General features: G+C 41.8%; 1 protein-coding gene across 3 annotated transcripts in view; it reads right to left on the bottom strand.

Moving 5' to 3' along the window:
* SOX5 (SRY-box transcription factor 5) overlaps positions 1 to 23,121 on the bottom strand; it is a 599,951-nt gene that overhangs the window by 358,790 nt on the left and 218,040 nt on the right. The window lies entirely within an intron of this gene.

The following is a 23,121-nucleotide window of genomic DNA, read 5'->3' on the forward strand; positions in this document are numbered from 1 at the left end:
ATGTATATTCAAGTGGGGTTTTTGTGTGTTTTACTTCAGATTTGTCACTCTTCATAATAAAAAACATGGCAATATCCTCATGAGATGGACCATACTTACTATGCTCTTTTGAAGTCTCATATCTGGAAGTCTTATTAGGTCTTATTTTAAGCCACTTTAAAGACTTTTGTTCACTACCTGATGGACAAGTTGCCTTTAAAATCTCTCCTGAAACCCTCAAACACCTGGCAAAATCATAATTACTCACCACTACCCTTTGTGATCTAAACTCTAAATAAATCTGTTGTACTTAAAAGCAAAGACCTGTTCAACCTCACTAAGGTAATCTGGCTCCCAGAAAGTTCTACAGCTAACGCCCCATCTATGATCCAAAAACTCAAGAAGAAAGGCAGGAAAAGCAGAATCAGCATGATTATGAGCCTCCTATAAATGCACACTTTTTTTTCAGGTGCTGATCTGAACTATCACAAGAGGGATTTGAAAATACTTAGCTAGAAGTGCGCAACCAGTCGTTTCACATGGAGTGATGGGTCACAGCTCAGCCTAGCCCCATGTGTTAATAGAGGCGAGCAGTGCAGATAAGCGACACCGCAGATGAGAGGTGCCTGTTTGATCAGCAAGTGCTGGTGCCGCGCGCACTCGCAGCCTGCCAGGGGACGGCCTCCGAGCTATGGCCTGGCACGCTGAAATGATTTATCCTGGAAAACCCCTCTGTCAGGAGGGCTCAGGAAGTACTGCTCTCAGAGAAACTGCTGCGTCTACTCAATTTGATTTTATTCTTACCTTCACAAGCTAGTGCGAAACACATTCATACTGCAGTTGAAAATGTACTTAAAGAAGGACGCAACCAATAAAACCAATTACACGTGAACCAAATAGAGTCTATTGCCCCTCATCACAAATGTTTGCACACCCCAATTCTCTTGTTTTAGGGGAAACTGTCCCTTTCGCTATGTGACAGAGCATCCCAAAGGGGAGGAGGCAGGCGTGAGAAGTCCAGATTCGGCTTCTGGCAGGAGAGCTCCCTTTAGCCTCAATTTTTTTAACCACGTGAAGTGCACATCATTAGCTTAGCAAAAGAACCAGCTGCTCGAACGAATGCATAATGTGAAGATGCAGGCATGGATGATCATTAGGCCAAAATTTTACATGGCCTTCTGTAGTCGCACATATGTGGGCTAATTAGAGCGTTGCTGGAAGAATCCCTCAATCCTCTACAGCTCGTATCCTACAGCTATCCCGCAGACCTTGCGTTGGTTCTGGGCTGCCCAGCGTGTCTTTGGCAAGGTTGCTCACTTCACTGTCCTTCCTGTGCTGCCCTGATGCTGCTCAGAGACTGCCCAAAGGCAGGGTCAGAGCTCGGTCTCCTCTGAACTAGCACCTAGACTTTAAAAAGGCCTTTTCTGTGCTTTTGAGGAGCTCTCTAGAGTAAAAACCACCTCCAGACTGTGGCCAAGTCCACCTGGGATATGATGCAAGGCAGGAACAGGGGAGAGGGCTGTACAACAGCACGGCTGCCCCTGCGCACAGGGCCAATGCAGGAGTGTTGAAGGAGCCCTACAGCCTTCTTGGTGGCCACCAAGAAAAGGGGTGAACTCTGGGTGCCCTTCTTCCAGGAGAGACAGCTATGAGCTCCCTGCTGATCTACAGTATGGTTGGAGCCAAGGTACCTAGAGTGCCTTGGACCAAGGCTGTAGGCCAGTTGCTCAGGTTCCAGTAGGGATCTCTCCTATGGAAGCAAAACTGTGATGCATGTAGTGGAGAAGGCGGCATTTTCTCTGTATATTTGGAGAGAGAGGGAAGTTGTTTACTCATGGATAAGCATTTCCAGGACTCTAAACAGTAAAATAACCAGAAAACTTGAAAAGTCTTGCCTATTCCAGAGGGAGAAACATATAGGGCAGGATAACAGGGACAGAACTATATTTCCTTTACGTTGTTCATAATAATCTACTTAGAGGCACCTTGGAAACTACTGAAATGGAGTCAGAATCTTTATTGCCCTTTTAAACCTGGATTAGATTGAAGAGCCTTTACACTTACTGCTTTATTATTACAGGGTTCAGCCACTTCTCTTACATGCCCTTTCGGAAAAAAAAAAAACTGGAAACACTGTTTTACTTAAAACATAGTCAACAGAATCTACAAGGATGTCAAGCACCAACCAGATAGATAAATAGGCAGAATGACTGACATCATAGATTTTTTTTTTGACTGCTGACATAGATATTGTCATGTATTTAGGGGATGTCTTGGAGCCTCAGTTTCCCTCTCTTTCTCTTTCGCTCTTATTTTTTTCTCTTTTTTTTTCTTTAAGTCGCTTTGCAATCCCACAACAAGGCCCTGATCCTCAAAGCCCAGACGGAGAAGGAAAGCCCAGCTTGCACAGCGATGTTTGATTTCAGTGCTCCCATGCCCTGATAGCACTGGAGCTCCCAAGGATGGCGGATCAGCCCTTAGTTAATAAACACATCCTTATCAATCTCTTTTTAGTCTCCTGAAGAGCTTTTTTTTTTTTTTCCCCTACTGCTGGATAATACAGTGCAGTGCTCATTTCTGGTTTGATAACATCCAAAGAACTTTTGGAAACGCTTTTATGTTTCTAGAAAGCATCTATTACATGAGCCCTTATAAATATAAATTAATGTGATCCCCTGTAGAGAAAACACATGAGATCATGAATCCCCTTAACAACACAAAGGGGATACCTGAACATAAGTATAAAGATATATTAGTGCTATGTTTTCTTTTTTATGAGAACAATTTAGTTTTCCCCTGTCCTTCCAGCCAGACTTGGCCTGCGCGATATTGAGAGAGAAGAATCATATACTTTCCGAATGGCTGACAGCCTGCTTTAGGCATTATATCTGAAAGCAAATCATCAGAAGCAAGAAAATTGACATTTAGAGAGAGAATAAATTACAGGGCATTGAAATATCTGAACTAGAGCTGTAAAAGGTAGCAAAGAAATAAAATAGAATCACCCACTACCAGGGAGGGAGACCAGAGAAGGGGAGGTTGAAAGGGAGAAGAAAGTTTTGGTTTGTACACTGTGCCATGTCTGAAAAGACCATGCTAAATATACATCAGCAATGCTGCAAAGGCCTGAAAATCTAATGCGCAAAAGTTGGGATGCATAGGCAGAAGTATAGCTGCCTCTACTACCTTCCTTGGCCCCATTAAGCAGATGAATCAGGACACAACAAATACGTGGCCACCGATTATTTTTTCCCCCAAGATGCCTGAACCAGGGCAACAAATGCTCTCCTACAATGAATCAAGTATGGCTTGTTAGCGAGGAAGCAGCCTGGGGGGTTGCCTGCATTTCCTGCAGATTTTGGAAGCCTGTAGCAAATGAGGGAGGGAAGAGAGGGAAGAGAGGGAAGGGAAGGGAGGGAGGTAAGAAAGAGAAGGGAGGAAGGTAAGAAAGGGAAGGGAAGAAGGGAGGGAGGGAAGAAGGGAGAGAGGGAGGGAGGGAGGAAGGGAGGAAAGGAGGAAGGGAGGAAGGGAGGGAAGAAGGAAGGGAGGAAGGGAAAGAGGAAGGGAGGGGGGAGGGAGGGAGGGAGGGAGGAAAGGAGGAAGGGAGGAAGGGAGGAAGGGAGGGAAGAAGGAAGGGAGGAAGGGAAAGAGGAAGGGAGGGAGGAAGGAAGGGAGGGAGGAAAGGAGGGAGGGAGGAAGGGAGGGAGGAAGGGAGGGAGGGAGGGAGAGAGGAAGGAAGGAAGGAAGGAAGGAAGGAAGGAAGGAAGGAAGGAAGGAAGGAAGGAAGGAAGGAAGGAAGGAAGGAAGGAAGGAAGGAAGGAAGGAAGGAAGGAAGGAAGGCAGGAAGACACTCCAGCAGAGTGCACGGATCCTCTCCCGGGTACAGCCAGCCATGTAAACAAAACTTTCACAGTACCCCCAGCTCTATATTCCTTATTTTCTGGGTGTGGGACTTGAAACCGAAACACTTGATCACCCACAGCTGCCACTGGAGGCACTTGATGCCTTACTCTGAAGACAGAAGTGCTCGATAAACTTTACTGCTGAAAACAAATAGACAAACACAGATGATTTTTAGTCTCTTAAATTGCCTGGGATGCAGCACACAGGTAAAACTCTGCTCCCTAGGTTCCTCTCTGCAAAGTGGAGATATCCCAATTCCTCAGCTTCTCAGCACACCATTTGTGCGGATAACTGCAAAGTTCGTGATGCACTCAGGTATTCTCTTAGACAGAGCCACACAAAAGGCTAGGAGAAAATAAATAATTCTGTCCTCAGCAGGAATGACAGGTGAGTGAATGGTCTGGTGCTATGCACCATTCCTACAATAAGGAATAACGCAGTGCCGAACAGTTGCTCATTAATCGACCATCTTCATCCCATGTGCTGAATGAGGCTCTGCATAGGAAAACATCGTACATGATCATATAATTGTAGACTGTATCATATGTGCACACAGAAGAATCCTCAAATGAAATTACCCAAACAACATAGTATCGAGCAATGTAATTAGCGTTTGACTCTGGAAATAATGTTACTTTCAAACAGCTTTTGTGCGCATAATTTCCTATCCTTTTCAGAAGGGCAAAGAAGAGAAAACAATGGTTTTGTTGCATTTATTTGCTTGTTTATCACACTGACAACCACATGTTCATCATCTGGCTTTGAACCTCTGGGTCCATCTCCTGTACCTCTGCTCTTCTGCAACTGGAAGTAATCCAGAGCAAAATATATGGCTAGCAGTACCGTTGCTTGTGTAGCTTTACCCACACAGTAAATCTACCTACGTCTCAGAGGTGTTTGACAGTAGCAAAAGGGGCTTCCCTTCCAGATAACAGCGTGCTTGTTCTGCCTTTTTCCCTCAACCCTTCCAGCTTTACCTATCTTTTCTCCACTGTCTTTCAGGTCATGCTGGTCTCCTTGCCTCTCCGTACTGCCTGGGAGAGGGGGCATCACAGAGAAGAAGAAATAAGCAGCTCACCTTCAGGTCCAGTATTTTTTCAGCAATGGCCAGGAGATAAGACCCTCTGCCTCGTACCTCCAGCCCTGCTCTATGAATAGCTCCACATGTGAGATATTTTTGCACATGCACAGCTTCAAGACTATCTGAATCCATTTTTTTTGAATGGGCAGAACAGGATGTTTCTCTCATTCATTCAACATAAAAATACTAAACACACACAAATGGCTGTATAAGCTCAGACCAAAGGTACATCTTACCTGGGATCTGCTCTACAAGTGACCAAAGCAGATGCTTAGGTAAGAGTAAATTTAAATAAGCCAATAAACCTCCCTGAGGCAGATACTCAGCACTTTACAGTTTTACAACAAGAAGCATTTCCCAACTTCATTAATATTTTTCTTTTGTAGCTCCTATAAACCTAAATTACATTCCTGAAATTTAACTGGGGGTACTGTAATTGCTGACAACAAATAATAACCTATCTTAGGAAGTAATGGACAATTCCTCAAGAAATATGAGCAAAAATGCTATTGGCACCTCACCTGTCTACACTGAGTCTGTCTCCATTTTTCCATTTGCGTAGAATACCGATAGGAAGTTTACTGTTACCAGAATATTATAATATTCTTCCTCCTCAACATACACTAACCATCTCCCATCTCTTCTTTGGGGACTCCCATGCGCTTCATGAAGACTTGGGTTTAATGAAAAAAGAAGTTTGTTTGTCAAAGATTGAGGCCATCTTGCGGCTTTATATTTTCTGTTCTTGTATTGTAGAAGCACGCTTGCCCACGCTATAAAGTGTTACAATTGCAAGCTCGAGCTGCCTCCATCAAGCGGTTTGCTAAGGTCCTGGGTTCTTGGTTAACTTAATTTCTGCTGCCCTAAATTTTGTAAAAACAGTCTTTTTTTTCCCCAAATTGCCAATTTGGTTGCATAATGCAATTATGTGTAATTTTTTTTCAACATTTACTATGATCTACCGAACATTCCTTATGATCACCAGAAATAAGAGAAGCAAGAAATAGCGGAAAAAAAATAGACCAGAAAGGAAGAGGGAGGAGGGGGAAGAGGAGATCCACAGCCAAAATAAGACCAGCGTAGTGAGAAGACAACCAAAGCACACGTTTTCTCAGCAGCGCTGCGGCCTGGTTCCCTGCGGCCGCTTCCCCCAGCCCCTCACACAAAGCCGCTGACCCGCGGGCCACGGATTGCAGCGGCCTTTGATTCTGCACAGGCCGGTGGCAGCCACGCGGCTGTGGGGCTTCAAAAGAGGGCAGGGCGAGGAGCGTTCAGAGAGGGAGGAGGAGAAGCTATCGGCGCAGAAAATGCACGTACGGAAGGCAAGTCCCTCAACATCTCTTGTGCTGGAGACTCAACGTTTTATAAAGACTGTGACCAACCTTAAAGAGAAAAACTGGATACACATCCCATGAAAAAGCAACCTGACTTTGTGCCTTCTTTTCCTGTTCTCCCCAAAGAGCCTCTGGTGTAAAGCCTTGGGTTTTTACTTCTTATACAGGCCCTATCTACGGCCACAGTTCTTCAACCGTGACGTCCCCCTGGCTCCTGAGCAAGCACCAGATGTGGGTCCAAATAAGACGATGATTACATATATCGGCACATGAAGAACAGATTAAAAACCTAGCCTTCATACTTTGAGCGGTCCCCTCAAACTTCTCCATACACTGGTCCATATTTCGAGAAGCCAATATTGTCATGGTGCTTTCACTGTCAGATTGCATCGCATCCACTCCTGTGAACAGCTGAGATGCTGTTTTTCTTATTCAAGAAAAGTCTGCATATCAGCTTCTGTTAATTTCTTTTTGTTTAGAACTGGAAAAATGTAAGGATCAGGCTCTTCTTTCAAGAGCTGAACATATGTCTCCAGGGAGTCCAGGTGTTTTGAGTCCGTGGTCTGCAGGGCATTTTATGAAAAAAAGGAGAAAATTCACATTACCTTTTATGAACTTACATAGATCACAGTGTCACCATTTATTGTTACGCTGCCTAACTGCAAACAGTTAAACCAAAGGAAACTAACAGGGGAAAATACAGGAAATGAAGCAATAGTAAAGATTGTCTGTTAAAAACGATAACAGTGTCCTGGAGGAAACAATAGAAAAGTTATTAATTGGAGAAACCCTGCTCACTTGTCTGAATCTAAGCTCACAAAGTTTATTCTTTCCAGGACTGAACACAGGATCAAAGCGGATACTAAAAGTCTACAGCCTTAAGAGAAAGGGCAGTCAAGCAGATATTGGAAGAGGACAGAGAAAAATGCTGCTAAGGGGCTCCCTGTTTCTCTTGGGCAAAGAATGGAGATTCGAGGTTGAGAGGGATTTATCCCAAATTTTCCCTTTTTGCCTTGACATTTCTGTCTGCTCAATTTTTACCTTTCTGTGCAAAAATAATGCTTTGCTTTAAAAAAGCTGTTCTGAGTCACTTTAAACAGAAATTAAACATATGCTGCAGTTGGAAATGGAAGAAATAGAGGAACATGTAAACATGATAGTTCCTTGTTTAAAAAAAGTTTCTGGATCTGTTAATAAGTATGGCTGTACTGAAGAAAAACAAGTACAGCTCTTTTTGCTAAAGAAAACTAAGAAAGAACAAGAAATAAGAAAGCTTCACTTTAAAGGCATTCAAAGACCCTACATATATCTCTGCACATTTATTTGCAAAACAACAAAAACACTGAGCAAATTTAAAACCTGTCTTGACCCTTGTGGTTTTGTTCAACCCTTAAACTAAAATAAAGCAGAGTGATACAAAACCTGAACAACTTCCACTTTCGGCAGCACCAAGCCCCGGGCTGGGGCTCTGCGATGGGACACCAGGTCCAGCCGGGCACCCGAGCAGAGGCAGCCTGCTCAGGCCCGCTCTTCTCTGCTCTCCCACACTCCTGGGTGATATTTCACAACTATCAGCCTGTGAGATGTTATCTCTGTAACAGTGGTTGTGGCCACCAACTTGCTTTTTCATAATCTCTCTCCCTCCTCCTCCTTTTTTTTTTTTTTTTCCTATGTAAGAGCCTTAAATGAAGTTTGTTCCAGACTATTAACCTATGACAGAAGACTGCAGAGATAAGATTTCACTGACATATACAACAAAGAGAAAGAAAGGGTGTGAAAATTGCGATGACAAGGTTGCCGTGGTAGTCTGGGATGTATGAAATGAAATGAAATAAAATATCTGACAAATGTCTGGATAACACAGGTAGGGCACTATAGGCAAATCACTTTGGTTGAGTGAGTCAGAACTGGATTTAATCGAAAGCGCAAGAGGCTTCATTTAGACACCCAGTTCCTTAACTATACCATCTAAAATATATCCAATACTGTGCTGCTTTAAAGAATGAACTGTATCAGTCCTGCCACAAAGAGACACGTTCTCAAACTGCCACACTTCTAAAACAGGCAGAATAAATATTAAATTGCACTGAAACCTTTTCAGATTCTATCTACCATAGGAAAAGCTGTGGCTTTGGGAAAGCTACCTGGGTAACATTTAAACTGCTCAAACTAGTCTCACGGGTTAGAGAGGATCAAGTCCTGTTTTAATTGAGTGCCAAAACTAAACTTTTGTCTTTGGCTGGGCAAAAAGTTTTAGCACATTCTGGAGCGAGGACAGTTTAAAGCCACAGTTCTGCAGGAAAAGGAGGAGGACTGAAATTACATCACGACTGAAGGGAGTTATTTTCATGCTCACTGTTGTTGGGCAGAAGCAAAACATCAAAAGTGAAACCAAGGAAAAAAAGAAACTGTGAAGGCTTGCATGCAAATACCATCCTCTGTGGAGAGTTTTACTGAAGTGCCTGTGGTAGCGCCTGGGTTGACATTGACTTGGCAACGCTCTCAAGCTGTAGTTCCTTCTGTGCAGTTTAGCCTAACACAAGCACGCAGCACAAAGGCATCAAAGGCAGCGCTCAGTTTTCCCCTGATTTTCTCCCTGTACTTCTGGTTAAGGGAATGACATCCTTCCTCCTTTCTGCTAAGCAGGCTCAGGTTAAAATTGTCTAGCTAGCATCTTTCAACGCCAGCTGGAAGCACACTGCACTGCTGTCTACCTCAACGGGACATCCTCAGGAGCACCAGGAGCCATGCGATGTATCAGGGATTCGCAATTCCCTCCAGCGGGCGCCAAACCATCGGCACCCCCCTTGCACCCACGGAGTTTCCACGCACCCAGCTCCGTGCCGTGTTTCAGACTGCGTGTTCCAAGCGTTACCATACAGTAAATATATGTTTGCAACGTGCATGAATCAACAAGGAAAGCGCAACCCAAACAGGGTATGGGAAACGCAGCATTGTTTGTTTTTGCTGGAGTCCCAAATCCAATCTTCTACTTGGGTCAAAAAAAAAAAACGGAAAAATCTAAATGAACGGGTCTTTTTTTGCCTCGATGTTGTTTATAACCATAATTTAGCAATGCATTTGCTAGCCATTGTAATCATCAAATAGGCCCTGACAATTGACAAAAGAGACCATGAAAATGAAAGTAGTGAAATGGAAATGAATCACAGCTTCGCCACAGCAGAAAACATCTTTCTGAAGAAAGACAGACTAGAATGAACACTACTGCAAGTAAATTACATATTAATTAAATGAATTAGCAGTGTTACTATTGTCCCACTTGGCTACTTGCACGCATTTTACAAAGGACCTTTGCAGCTTTATGAGCTTCTGCCTTTTCACCACATACTTTTGGAATGCCTACTTCCTAACGGCGATTCCTGTTTCCGATATCGATAGAGTAAACCCCTATATGTATATCCCACAACAAATCAATCCTCAGCAGCTACTTCAAAGCCCCAATGTCCTTCCATCCTGCCAGTGTGCTTTTGCCACAGGATCTGTCTAATACTGCTTCCATCTGACAACGAACAGAATAATACTTTAAGACAGAGAATGAATGTATTATGTTTCTGCTCCTCCTCTTCACAGATTCCCTTTTAGATACCAGAAATTAGTTGGACTGATTGCACTTATGTCCAGTATTTTCAAAGGCATGGCACAGAGGTAAGCGCCCAATTGCATACTCCAACGTAATTCTCAAAGCTGAAAAGTGTCCAACAACTTCCAAGGAAGATAAGCCAACAATTTAAACAGCTGTATATGGACGCAGAGGAGGACCAACTTGCCCAACAATTAAAAAGAAAGCTCTTAGGCTGTGAAAAGCAAAAGGAGGACTCCTGAGTTGCTTTCCTGTCTCTGAACCATGTGGCGAGCTTCTAGAGCATGAGCGTTGCGTGCAGATTGCATGCTAGAGAAGAAGACGGGTTACTCTGGCTCATAAGATGGGGCAGGGCCATAGAGTTAAGACATTTGAGAGCAGGCTCCCATGAGAAGTCACAGTCCTTCCAGTCCAGCTCCAGGATTCAAAACCATGGATGCAGCTGATCAGTAAATGATGAATCAAGGACAGGTCATGGTACTTCAGATGTCTGAAACTGAACAGTAGCTGTGGGTGAGCAAGGGCTGACCACAGAATCTGATGCTCAGTGTATGAGACCTGATTCCATGAGAAATGCAATATGGAGTTTTAGTTCTACATGCTTTTGTTGGGAACCTATATTATATAGGACAAAAGGTATATACAGTTAATTTCAAGTGCTTAAAAGTGCAGTGTGCTCACAAGATCTTTCTGCTAAGGCTAATATACAGTCACATTTATATTAACTAAAAGGTGGCAAATAACCTTCTGAAATCAACCAGTATGTTCCCCTGTACGATTTTAAAGTATCTTTTTTTATGAATTACAAAGAAGGAAAAGGCAGCATTTCAGACTCTGCAAACAAGTCTAGAAGCAGTACTTCAGTGTGCTGAACAGGCACTGCGATCTTTGAACGCTGGGATGCATTATGTTAAAGAAGCTGACTTAAGGACCTTTGCAGCAGCTGACAAAAATCAGAAGCTTAACAGGCATGACCTTAAAGAAAACCTAAGAACAAACCTGGGACCCCAGTACTAGGCTGGGGCCCTATCCCCTTAGCATATATATATTGTCAGCTACAAAGAGACTATCAAGCAGTGTTGGGAGGAAAAGGAAATAAAGGTATAAACTGAATATGTAACTTTGGATGAAATTTTCAAGCATTGTGGCTTAGCAGCTGACAATTCACACAGTGAAATTGGCCTCCTGATGCTGAGGAAATGGGTGGTCAAATTACTAACCTATTCAAATTATTTTCATCCCAAAATATTGGAATAATCACTGTCATAATGGAGCAAGCATCCCAGAAGCACATGGATTCTTTATAGAAGAGGTGTGAGAAGTCTTGCCCTTTCAGATACAAAATCCTACCAAAAAGACTCAGTGGATGAACTCAGATGAAGATAAAATGTATTTAGTACAAAATTAAGCTGAGTCTTCTGTTCTGCACTTTATTTCAGCACACACCACTACTCTCTGTGCTTTTGTTCTTGAAATAAAGTAAGTCAGAAACCACCACTGTTTACAATTATTCAAGTCTGTCTGTATCTGTATTATTACTACGGCTTTGGTTTAAATGAATATTCTTCCATTTTTCAGCTACCGTCAAATAAATGAGATTCCAAAATCTGCTGGGAAAGGAAACCCCACACTGCCTCACTTGAATAGAAGGCCAACATGCATTTTTGGCTGTGCTTGTCAGTTTTCCCTGACTTGATACAGAAATTTCAAATGCCTACAGAAAATCCAGTGCCTACAGAAAAACTAAAGTGGGAGCAGAATGCATCAAAAGATTACTTGTGGGATGTTGACATCCGGATACGGACTTCACACTTTCACTTTATCCTCACGATGCAGCAAAACACAGTCCCACATCTTGAAAGCCAACAAACTCGTGGCAAGTTCACTAGGGTTTTTATTGTGCAGCTCAGGACGACTATGATATAGATATCATAAAATCACGGAATAGTCGGGGTTGGAAGGCACCTCTGGAGATCACCTAGCTCAACCCTTGCTCAGGCGGGGTCACCTAGACCAGGATGCTCAGGACCAGGGCTAAACATCTCTAAGGACAGAGACTCCACAGCCCCTCTGGGCACCTGTTCTAATGCTTCACCACCCTCACCATAAAGGGCTGGTCAAGCCCATCTCATCTTCTTACCCTTCCACATTGCTTCATCTGAAACAGAAATTCTTGCCTCAACTGGCAAGAAAGTTACTATAAGGCTAAAATCTGTGCAAACAGAGCTTCTTTTATCTTAAGACCCAATAGGCCAGGGTGAAAAACACTTTTATGTAAACTTGTTTGAATTTTGTATTAAAGACTATTTCCTGCAGAAGAAAATCTGTGCGTAGACATGCAATTATTCTAAATACCAAGCCTAAATTGCTAGGATATTAAAAAAAGGTCTGTCTCTGTTTTATAGGAAATAGAAGATTCTTCTTTCCTGTGAGCATGACAGAGCCCTGGCATAGGCTGCCCAGAGAGGCTGTGGAGTCTTCTTCTCTGGAGATCTTCCAGACTTACCTGGGTGCCACCCTGTGCCACGTGCTCTAGGTGTCCCTGCTAGAGCAGGGGGTTGGACTAGATGATCTCTAGAGGTCCCTTCCAACCTCAAAGAGTCTGTGATTCTGTGTGATTCTGTGATTAGATCTGAGGACTATGATAGGGCCAGTCAATCATCGGCAGTCTCAGTTCACAGTTCAGGTACTGAGAGCAGAACAAAAATCTATCTTTTCTTCCATGAACTACAAAACATTCAGTAGTATTTTAGGTGGTTTTGTCCTCCTCTTAAACATCAAATAGTAACAACTGCCTGAGAGAGAGTATTTACATGATGGACAGAGTGATCTGAACCCAGATCTGACAAATTCTGTATTTCTGCTTTACATTTCAGCAGGAAAAAAAAATGCAAAGGAAAGAAAGAATGTGAAGCAAATAGAAAGCAATTCCTGACTCAGAAAAAAATAAAACCCTGCCTCATGAGATACCTGGGCTCTACAGTTAATTATTTTCTGAGTGTTGGGAATGAGTCAAGAACGATGTGTTTCATACGTATAAATTACCTGCTGCCATGTAAGGTTATCACTCAAACGAGACCCTGCTCCAGCTCAAGCAAGCCTACAGATAAAGGAGACAACAGCAGAGACTATCACCCCTTCCATCTTGCTGTGCAAACAGTTTGAATAGCCTAGCGCGTTTCAAGGGTTCTTGTCACTGGTGATCTTCAGGATCTTGGAGCTGAACCTTTCACTTCAGCAATGAGGACATCCAGTGGCAATCACCAGTTAAGTTATGCGATGCAAGTGCTTTCTCTAAGTCTGAATTTGATATCTGAGACTATTCTTGTTTCACTCATGCCAGCACAGGACGAATTATATTCCTTTTTTGTTTGGCAACTGTTTTTCTAGAGTGAAATTGCCTATTGACTCTAGCCTGAAGCTAAGCAAAAAGGGCAGGCAGTATAGCAGAGGCCAGTAAGGTGTTTTTTACCTATCATTAACATGAATACCATGCACAATCCCAATCTCTGAAGAAAAACTGTAACAACCCCAGACATTGGCAGGCTGCAACAGTTGATGAAGACTGACTGCTGCAACTAGTTCTTCCTAATAAAATGTTTGATGCGTTAAAATACCTGGACAAGGCACAGTTATTTCATACAACACATGAACAGCAATTCCTATCGCTATTTTAGAAGAGTAGAAATGAAGGAAGAAAGGTGAGGCTATTTTGTGAGCCAATAGCTGAACCAGGATTAAAGCGCAGGAGACTTCTCCCCGAGTCAAACTCATCCTAGCTGTAACCGTCTTGTTTGTTTAGCAATGACTGTGCTATATTTAAATGGTGACAGGAGGTTGGAAGTATTTATGCCTACATTTTGTAAGCTTACGCTTTCCAGGATACCTTATACCAATCCCTGCTCAACGCCACCGCTAAGGTTGCTTTCGGTGTAGGCAAGTCAGAAGTTTCTCCCTGCAGGCGGGAGAGTTTGTCCCTTTGTAGCCAGGTCGTTAATGGAGAAGATGGAGCCGAGTCCCTCGGAAACCACCCCAGTGCCCAAAGAAAGGCTCTGAAAAGAGTCGCTGCTTCTTTAACCTAACCGGAGGCGAGACCTTGATAGCAAGGAAGGGCAAAGCGAAGACTGCTGAGAAAAGAAAAGAATTGAAAACAATTAGTGTGTTGATGTCAGCTTCAAGAGGGTCACTGAGAGATCAGCTTTCCCGGCATGTGTTCTTTAATTAAGAAGAGAAAGGTGGCAGTGTCCACTACTCATCACTATGGCAACATTTAAATATCATACAACTCCAGTCGGCAGCTCCCTGCCACGGAGGCGGGCGGGCTGCGGAGCAGAGCGGGAACTCGGGACGATGCAGGAATGGGCCCATGACGCCACCACCAGCCTGGGGCCACCGGGCAATCCGCTCTGCACTGCGTGGCGCCCAGGAGGAGTTTTAAGCCAAAGCGAAGCGTGCGTGCCCGTTACACACCATGTACAGCTTTGGCTCGGAAGCGCCTACGGGAGCCATCTGGGATGGGGAAAGCAGCAGGGCCACGTCGAGGGGAGAGCCCAGGAGGGGAAGAGGAGGCTGAGGAGCATCCCCAGCAGCTCAGCACTGCACGCGCCGAGCGGCACCTACCAGCGCTGCCTGTAACCTTTACTGCCGAGTTAAGCTGCGCAAAAATACTTGCCAAAATAATTCTTTGATTTGCTCTGATAATTATTATATTATTCATTTAACTAATTACAAACAGCTGCTTCCCTCCTCCCTCCCCACATTTCCTCCTTTTTTTCTTTTAAGTACTTTTTGCACTGTTAGCACTGACAAGGGAGTTTTGTTCACAGACAACCCCTTTCTGGTTCCACTAATTATTTGTGTGTTTTGTCATGTCCTTCTCAAACTGCAGCACTACAACTACAGCATAAAAATGACACTGAACCAAAATCATACACAAATAGTGCAATTAGAGTTAGCAAGTGTCCTTACACATTTTGCAAATTAACATTACAGTCCTGCAATTGAGACTCCATCAAGTATTGTACTCTAGAACTGAAAAAGGTATTTCATTCCCTGAAAACTCTTTGCGAACATCATTTTTCCTCTCAGCTTGATATCTGCCTGTATCTGAATCAACTGTGCTCCACTTACGTATCCAAAAACCTCTTGAGACTTCACTGTTTAGAGTTTGTATACTCAAGCAACAGGAAATAAGATTCATTATAGGTTTGCCAACCTAGCAAACATCCTTCTGTCCTTGTTTTCATACACAGTTTTAGCATGTTGTCTTTTAACAATGTATCAAGATTATGGGGATGCATATTATCCTATATTGCTATGTGAAAAAAGCACAAATGGTATTTCCTTCAAAAAAGGACCTGTTAAAAGCCTCTCTTACATTAGGGGCAGAATCATGAACAATTGAGTTAATCACTAAGTAAAATATAAAAGACACACTTTCAGTTTGGCAATGAAACATCCTATTACCATTGATGTTTTTAATGAGCTATTTTAAACTTGTACCTGGCCTCCCTCAGCTTAGATCTTTCTTAGATCTCCTAGTCATTTATCTTTGGTGCTCTAACAACCTCTTGGATGCAACCCTTGATTAGTTCACATTTCTTGGCTGTGGCTACCATACCAAATCCAGCCACCAAAACAAACCATTTCACTTTTAGTCTATGTGCATTGCATTATGTTTGAAACATCTAACCTTCCAAACAGGTAAGGGTGCATCAGGAGTTGAAACATCATTTAGCCTAAGAAATTTACCTTTATTTAAAGGTGCTATGCTACCTATAAGCCGTTTGTGTTTTTCTGACCATGCAAAGGACTTAGAGGAAAGGATCTCGAAGGAGTTAGATGCACTGTCCTATTACAACGGGTTTCATGGTTCCTTCAAGAATCACCACCATTATGCGTCGAAACAGGAGAAAGCATAGGGAAAATATATGACAATTTCTATTTGAACAAATTAAATCACATTTAAGCTAAAAGAGAGAGAGATGATCTTGCCTCATTGACATCAGCAGGAAAGTGGTCGCTGTTTTCAACAAGACTAGGAGTATGGTATTTCCCCTCAGGAACGATCTAGAGTCTGGTAAATGGAAATCTAATGAATTTATTTGGTTTTATGCACTGCTAGGGTAACCTTCTCTAAAACACAGTCTCCTTAGCCATACTAGTTAGGACAGTAGGTGCCGTGAAGTCTATGGAGAAAGGAGAGCTTTTAGCTCAGCTTTCAAATGACACTGGCATCAAAGTGAAGAAAATCCAGTGATTTCTACTAGAAACAACAGAACAGGCAGCTAACTACGGCGTGACTATGGGAGAGGTCTGCTACAGCAGGACACCAAAGAGACATCGCCCCTACTTGGACATTTCTACACTTGCAGTTCTTAAGCTTCCTTTTCTACCAAGCACCCAAATCTGCCAGTCTGTATTCCCTTCCTGCCTGCAGTCTAGCAAATTACAGACTCTCAATACACATGTGGATTCTGGTCACTGACACTTGCATAAAATTATACCACAAGAACAACCGCTCTGCCTTCTGCCTTTTATGGTGGCCACGAGAAGATGCCTCATGGAGAGCCCAAAAACAGGGCAATTGCAGAGCAGCATTTCCTCAGTATTTCTCCTACCCGCCAGCAACTTGCTGGTGGCATGTTGGTGTCTTTGATGGCCTTCTCATCCTAAGGATTTGTCTAACCCCCTTCCTTGGCCCAGTGTCAGCGCTTGGCATCCACGACACTGCGGCAATGAGTTCTGCAGCTTAACCACACGTTGCAGAAAGAAGCCCATGCTGAATCTTTGGTTTTATTTGCTATCCCTTTTAAAAATCTTTTCTGCCCAGGAGATGGGGGGGTTGGTGGAGAGAACAACCAGAACTGCACAGAGCATTCCATATGTAGCCGAACCAGATTTAAAACACTAATAACACTAATAATAAAATCATGCAGTGGCATAACACAGTTCTCTCTTCTGCTCCTACTAACCACTAGTATTCTACTTGCTCTGTTCCTTGGTACTAAACAGTGAGTTAATACTTTCAAAGAGCAATGTTACCCTTCCAGAATCTCTTGAGAGGTGAGATGGCTCACAGTAGTATTCTGTATGCAAAAATTACCATTTTTTTCTCCTATATGCATTACTACCCAACTTATATACATTGAATTTTGCCAGTCTTTTTTTTTTATTGTCCAGACACTCACTAGTGGGAGGTCTTTCATCTGTTTGAGTTTTAGCAGTTTGCTATTATCAGCTTCAACCTTTTTTTTCAATTTTCTTTTCCCATATAATTTGAGATATATTAAACAACAAGCAACATACAAATCCTTCAAGACTACACCATTGACTACATCATTCCCTATACCATGAAAACTACACATTTAGCCCTGCCCTTTGTTTCCTACCTCCTACTCAATTTTTATCCACACAGGCTCTTTTTTTCTTATCTCATGACAGCTAAGTTTTTCTAGTAGCCTTTAGCTAGAGACCTGTTGAATGCCTTTTCAAATCAAAATAGATGATAGTACCAGGACTCCTTTACAGAACTGTAGTAATCTGCAAAGCATGGCTTCTCTTAACAGAAACCACATTTAACTCTTCTGCAATGCAACATGTTTATCTTTGTGTTTACTAACCCTATTCTCTCCTGTTGTTTCTTCCAATTTGTCTGTTGTTGTATCTATTTCCTACTTGAATTCCTTTAGAATTCATGAATGAATACTGTCTGGTCCTGGTAATTTGATACTCCACATTTTGTCGATTTGTGCTGTATCCTTTTCTACTGTATCCTTTTCTGCCTAGGGATTTAAGTCAGACCCCTTGACATATCACCCATCTCTCCTTTTCCCAACAAAAAAGTGTTCTGGTAGACGACGACCAGAGCACTTTTGTTAGCAGCACAAGCAGGGTTGTGTTCATATGGTCATCCTGTGCAATCTCGTCTGGTGCATCCCACATACATTTAGATAAACAAATAAAACCTTCCCCAATCTGGACAAAACCATATTCAAGATCTAAGGCCAAACATAAAACTCAAATTTTAAAATGACTCCTGTCTTTTGAATGAGCCAAGCATGCTGTATGCAAGCTTCCTGCACTGATCAGAAAAGTTTGATGCTCTGCAGATTTCACAATCCAGATCCAGCTCTGTACTTTACACCAGCTTTAATTTGCAAAATTCCTCCATTTTCAACAGAGCACCTACTGAAAACAACACTGAGAGAACTGTATATTAGAAAGCCATCCCACGCATATTTATAACTAATTTATTCTTCATTTCTTCTTTGTTGAATAACTAAATTACAACAGTGGCTCAGTAACCCCTTTTACTTTCAGAAAGGGCAGCAGCTTCATTTGAGCAATATTTTAGCCCAATTAGTCCATTAGTCTCCAGTGGAGACCAGGGGGGAATGGAGACCAGCGAAACAAGAGTCTTGCAGAATTCCTTTTAAGTAACAGACCTCTGACTCATCGGATATCATCTGGCAGCTCTCCTGATCCCTTCAGAGGTATTTTGTATTTTCCAAGTGTTCCGCAGAGACACTACGGAGACATTTTCAAGGAAGAGGCAATGTATTAATTTATGCCATTGCTGATGAATCCGGATGAGCCCTGAACTATTACTGTGTTGAAGAAGCTTCAAAGTATCTGAGAAGTTTGACCCATACCCTTTTCCAAACTCCACAAAGGGGGTTAGTTCCATAACATCACCTTGTCTTTCCACAAGGGTGTTCACAAGTAGACTTTCAGGGCATAGTTGCATAATTCAGGTTTTGAGATACGCCTAGTGAAAAAATGGCCTATATATTTCTTTTTCCTGTTATAAATACAAAACATTTTTTAAAATCTGCTTTGGAGTCTGCCATGTAATACATATGGAGCAGTTACACAATACTGCAGATAGAGGTCAATACTCGCAATGAAGAACCTGAAGGACCTTTCAGGTTGAGCCACGTGAAAGTCAGCATCTCATTCAAATCAAGCATCACTGCAGTGAATGCAGACAGACTCCAGAAAATGGGCACCCAAGATAAGTGGGAAACACTGTCCACTTCAAGTACCTACCTGTTTCCATTCACTACAAGGTAAATTTAGATCAAGGAAGCACTGAAAATAAAAGTTGATAAATTCATGAGACGTGAACGCTACTTTTTAAGTAATGGTTGCAGAAACTACATGTAGGTGCTATGGAAAACCTCTGCATTCCTTTCAACTTGAAGCCTCAAAAACCCACACTTTCAATATTTTCCTGTTGATACAGAAGAGAATCCCAAGAAATTGAGGAAAAGATGGATTCACAGCAAGACTCTGCCCTGGTACACCTTTCATCCAACTGAAAACCTCGAAGACTTTACAGAAAAAAATGCCTGCCACCCAAGTCATCTACTGTTAGAAAGCAACCTTAAGCCAGCATGTACAAACATACATAAAAGAAAGTGAACATGTACATAATTAATACTCTTACCTCTTGAATACTCTTGAAATTGCTCTTTTTTTCCTTTAACACTTAAAAAAAGTCACCACATTGTCCATCAGAGTATTAACACACACTGGTACCAGTACTGAACTAACACTAGCTTGAGTATTGCACCAAAGTGACTGAAGACATGCCTTAGCATAGGGTTGGTTTACATTTTTGTGTTTCTATTAAAATGTTAGATGTTCAGAGCTTAAATGAGCAGTCACTGGCAAAAGACTGCATTTCACAATGAGAATGAATTTTCAGATGATCTCATGTTTTACATACATAATTTAATATTGCACCGCATCTTTTCATCTGAACAAATGGAAAGTATTTTGCAAATATATACAGCATATATACAACCACTGAAATAAAACTCTCAACTAGTTTAAGGAAGATCTGTTAGTCCCAAAACAAATCTATCTGCTGACATGTGTGAAAGGCAGGACCCTGACTTAGAACTCTTATCCAGAATAGACACAGGTAGTAAACTGCATGATATTCAATTTATCTATCTGCCTCATAGGAACAAAGGGATAAATTTAAGTCTATACTGCTGGGATGAGAGTCTGGGATTTTCATAGGGGGTTTATTTTGATTTCCAAGTGGCCTTTCCGCTACATGATTTGTATTTTTTTTTTCTTATATTGCTGTTTGTCACTGCAAGCAGAGAGATAAAGAGATACTCTGCAATTAAATCATTGTTAAATCTTACTGCTAGGTATTCACAAGTCCGAACTGCACATGTGGAACTGCTTTCCCCAGATTTCTGACGTTATGTGACAGCACCAGAGGAATAAAACGCTCAGCCTTCATCTCCCATTGGACTAACAGCCACTGAATAACGGTTTTAAACAACAAAAAACATTAATCTAGCTCTAGTAGCCAGCCAGCAAGTGTACGGGCTCCATGCCTGCAGTTCCTCTGCACATGGAATTGCTGCTCATTTTCCTGACAGATACACACGTAGAAAGGACAGCTTCGATTTGCATTGCTGTTAAGGACTTGACCCAAATCTCACTGAAGTTGACAAAGATAGGCCTGCCACCGTCACTTGCCTTGGCATAGAGAACCTGTTGTTTCTCCGTCTTTGAAAGGATAGAACTGTATCCTTCCATGGCACTGCTCATCCTAAAGAAATGCAAAGCGCTGCGCGGCACTTTACATAATGATGTATAAGTTATCATTTCCCCAGCGAACTGACAGGAAGCTGCTCTTTACCAGAGCACTGCTGCATATGACAGGAAAAAAGAGGTAACATCTGAGGCAATAGAATTAAGATACACAGCTTAAGAGTCTTGAAATCAAGGGGCAGGGAAAATAAAGCTGAAGTTAATAACCGGTACCACAAGAGTTGTAATGATCCGCAAGTAGGATCATGAGCAGAATCGACTACTCAGTTGCACACAGTTTGAAAGTAATACTTCATTTAAAAATAAGCTTTCTAGTTGCTTAGTGATATATGCCAAAAGTACCAACTACAGGAAAAACTTTTCTCAGTACCCTTTGTGGAAGTGTGCAAAGCAATAGCAGTATTTCTTTCTTCCTTACAAAAGATTGTTTAACGTGTTAAATTGCTTCTGGATTTTTATTAATTCCATGAAGGAGCCTTACCTGTCCTCTCATGAACATGCATACAGAGATGTCTGCACTTCCTTGGACATTATCCCTTGGATATAACCCTTCCTGATTATCCGTAAGCTCTCAAGAAGAAAACCTCACATTAACATTGCTCAGACGCTAGTTGGAGACAAGGATTTCAGGGGATGGAGATGATGTGGCGTGGGGCTCCTAGCTCTTTTTGAGCCTATTCCCTGATTTATGGCAGCAGACAAACGGACAAAACACTATCAGCACAGTTTGAAGAAGCTGTACACATATAACTTGCATTATCTCCCTTTGCCTGTATAGAATGGAGGTAAATAAAAACAAAACAGATTGGCTGCGGGAAAAAAAAAAAAGGGGGGTGGGGGGGTGGTTCTTGCACATCTAAAAGCCAGCCAGAAGTGAAAAACGGTTACCGGTGCATTTTCTTAAGACCTGCCCATGAGTATTTTTCACATAGGTTTCAGTATTTCCATGGAGGTACCTGATGCACTTGGACGGGAGCCCTGCATGAAATTCAACCCCACAGGATGGGGTTGGTCCTCAGGCCTAGGCAGAGGCAACCACCCAGTCCACATATCAGGTTGGCAGGAGATGCAGAAGAATACATTGAGCAGGAGAGGTGAGCAAGACATACACATGCACACGAAGGCACGCGGTACATCAGTAAGGTTTGAAAAATCAGATTAATTTCTACCCAATTAACAAGGCTGTTGAAAGATCTGTTTTACAGCTGCTGCCGCTGCCAGGAGATGATGACAACTGAGGAAATGAAAATCAAAGGAGGAAACAATTACAACAATACTCACTGAAACTATTTAGAGTTCGCTTAATAAGTCACAGAAACAAGTAATTGAAAGAATGTATTTTATTGCTGATTGAGATAATACTTAATTTAGGTCTTGTTTTTTCTTTTTTTTTTTTTTTTAAAAAGCGACCAAATTAACAATTTGGTTCTTTCATTCAAGTGCTTTCTAGCCATGATACCCTCCTGCCTCACTCCAGAGGGAGGAAAGGAGGGACGGAACGCGCCGCAGGAGCACCAAGAACAGGAGGAGCCAAGACACGTTCAGGGAGAAGTGTCAGCCGGAACGAGAGACAAAATACATCTATATGTAAAATATTAATTCTTACTCATTGGAATATAAAAGCCTAACAATAAATACGTCTTGCTTTTCCAGCCACTAAGCAGTACTAGCTTTTCCTGGGATAATACCATGCATTTTTGAAGCCCAATATCTAAACCTGTGAAACAAAGAAAGTTTTTCCTTTTTAATGCCATACATGTTTTATGAGCATAACACTGCCAGCATCTTCTTTGACAACAAAAAAATCCATAAAACTTTTACTTTTTTTTATTGCAATTACACCAAAATGCTCAATCTTTAAGTATCATCACTGAGACGTCTGAAAATATAAAACAGTTAGAAAGATAGGTTATTTCTTTGAAGGAAAGTGGGGTAGCCTAGTTGGTACAGCATGATACAAGCTTTCACATATGTGCCTTGAAATTTTCAATTTTTCCTTTTTATGAAGAGTGATATAAAAGAAGATCTGAAATGTAAACAGGATATGACAAGACCTTCAGTTTTGATAAAGAGAAATCGTAACAATGAAAAAGATGAATTTGAGCTTTTAAACAGAATGCTATAGTCTGATAGCGTCCTGAAAAAAAATCAGGCATATAAAAGTTAATCACAAAAACACTGGCAAACTTGCCTTTGAAGGGGAAGGCAGCGAAAAATTACAGAAGATCAGAGCTCAGAGGAAAAGGTAGAAAAAAACGTAGAAGGGTTAAAATGACTAAGATTAAGAAAGTGCATGACAACCATTCTCAAAGATCTGATCTGCGCTAACAAAACCATATCCTATGCTTTTGATGAGACACTCACAAATGATTTAGCAAGAGGTGCTTTTGAATTATACCAGTGCTTTTTGGCAATAAAATGTCTTTTTTCGGGTTTTCATTTGTATCTGCCCTAAGCTGAAAACATCTTTGCTCGAAAATAAGATAGGAAAAAAGCAAAAACAGTTTGAAAGGTTTTTTAAAAGCAAGAGTCCCTAGGAAGGAATTTATTACAAATGTTAGCAGAGATTGATTAAAATAAATTTAAGAATTCAGGAAATGCTAAATCTAAACAGTTAAATATAATGCAAAAGAAGCTCCAGA

Source organism: Tinamus guttatus, unplaced genomic scaffold (genome assembly GCF_059628265.1).
Source record: "Tinamus guttatus ecotype Peru unplaced genomic scaffold, ASM5962826v1 Tinamus_guttatus_pri_ptg000308l, whole genome shotgun sequence".
Classification (NCBI taxonomy): Eukaryota; Metazoa; Chordata; class Aves; order Tinamiformes; family Tinamidae; genus Tinamus; species Tinamus guttatus.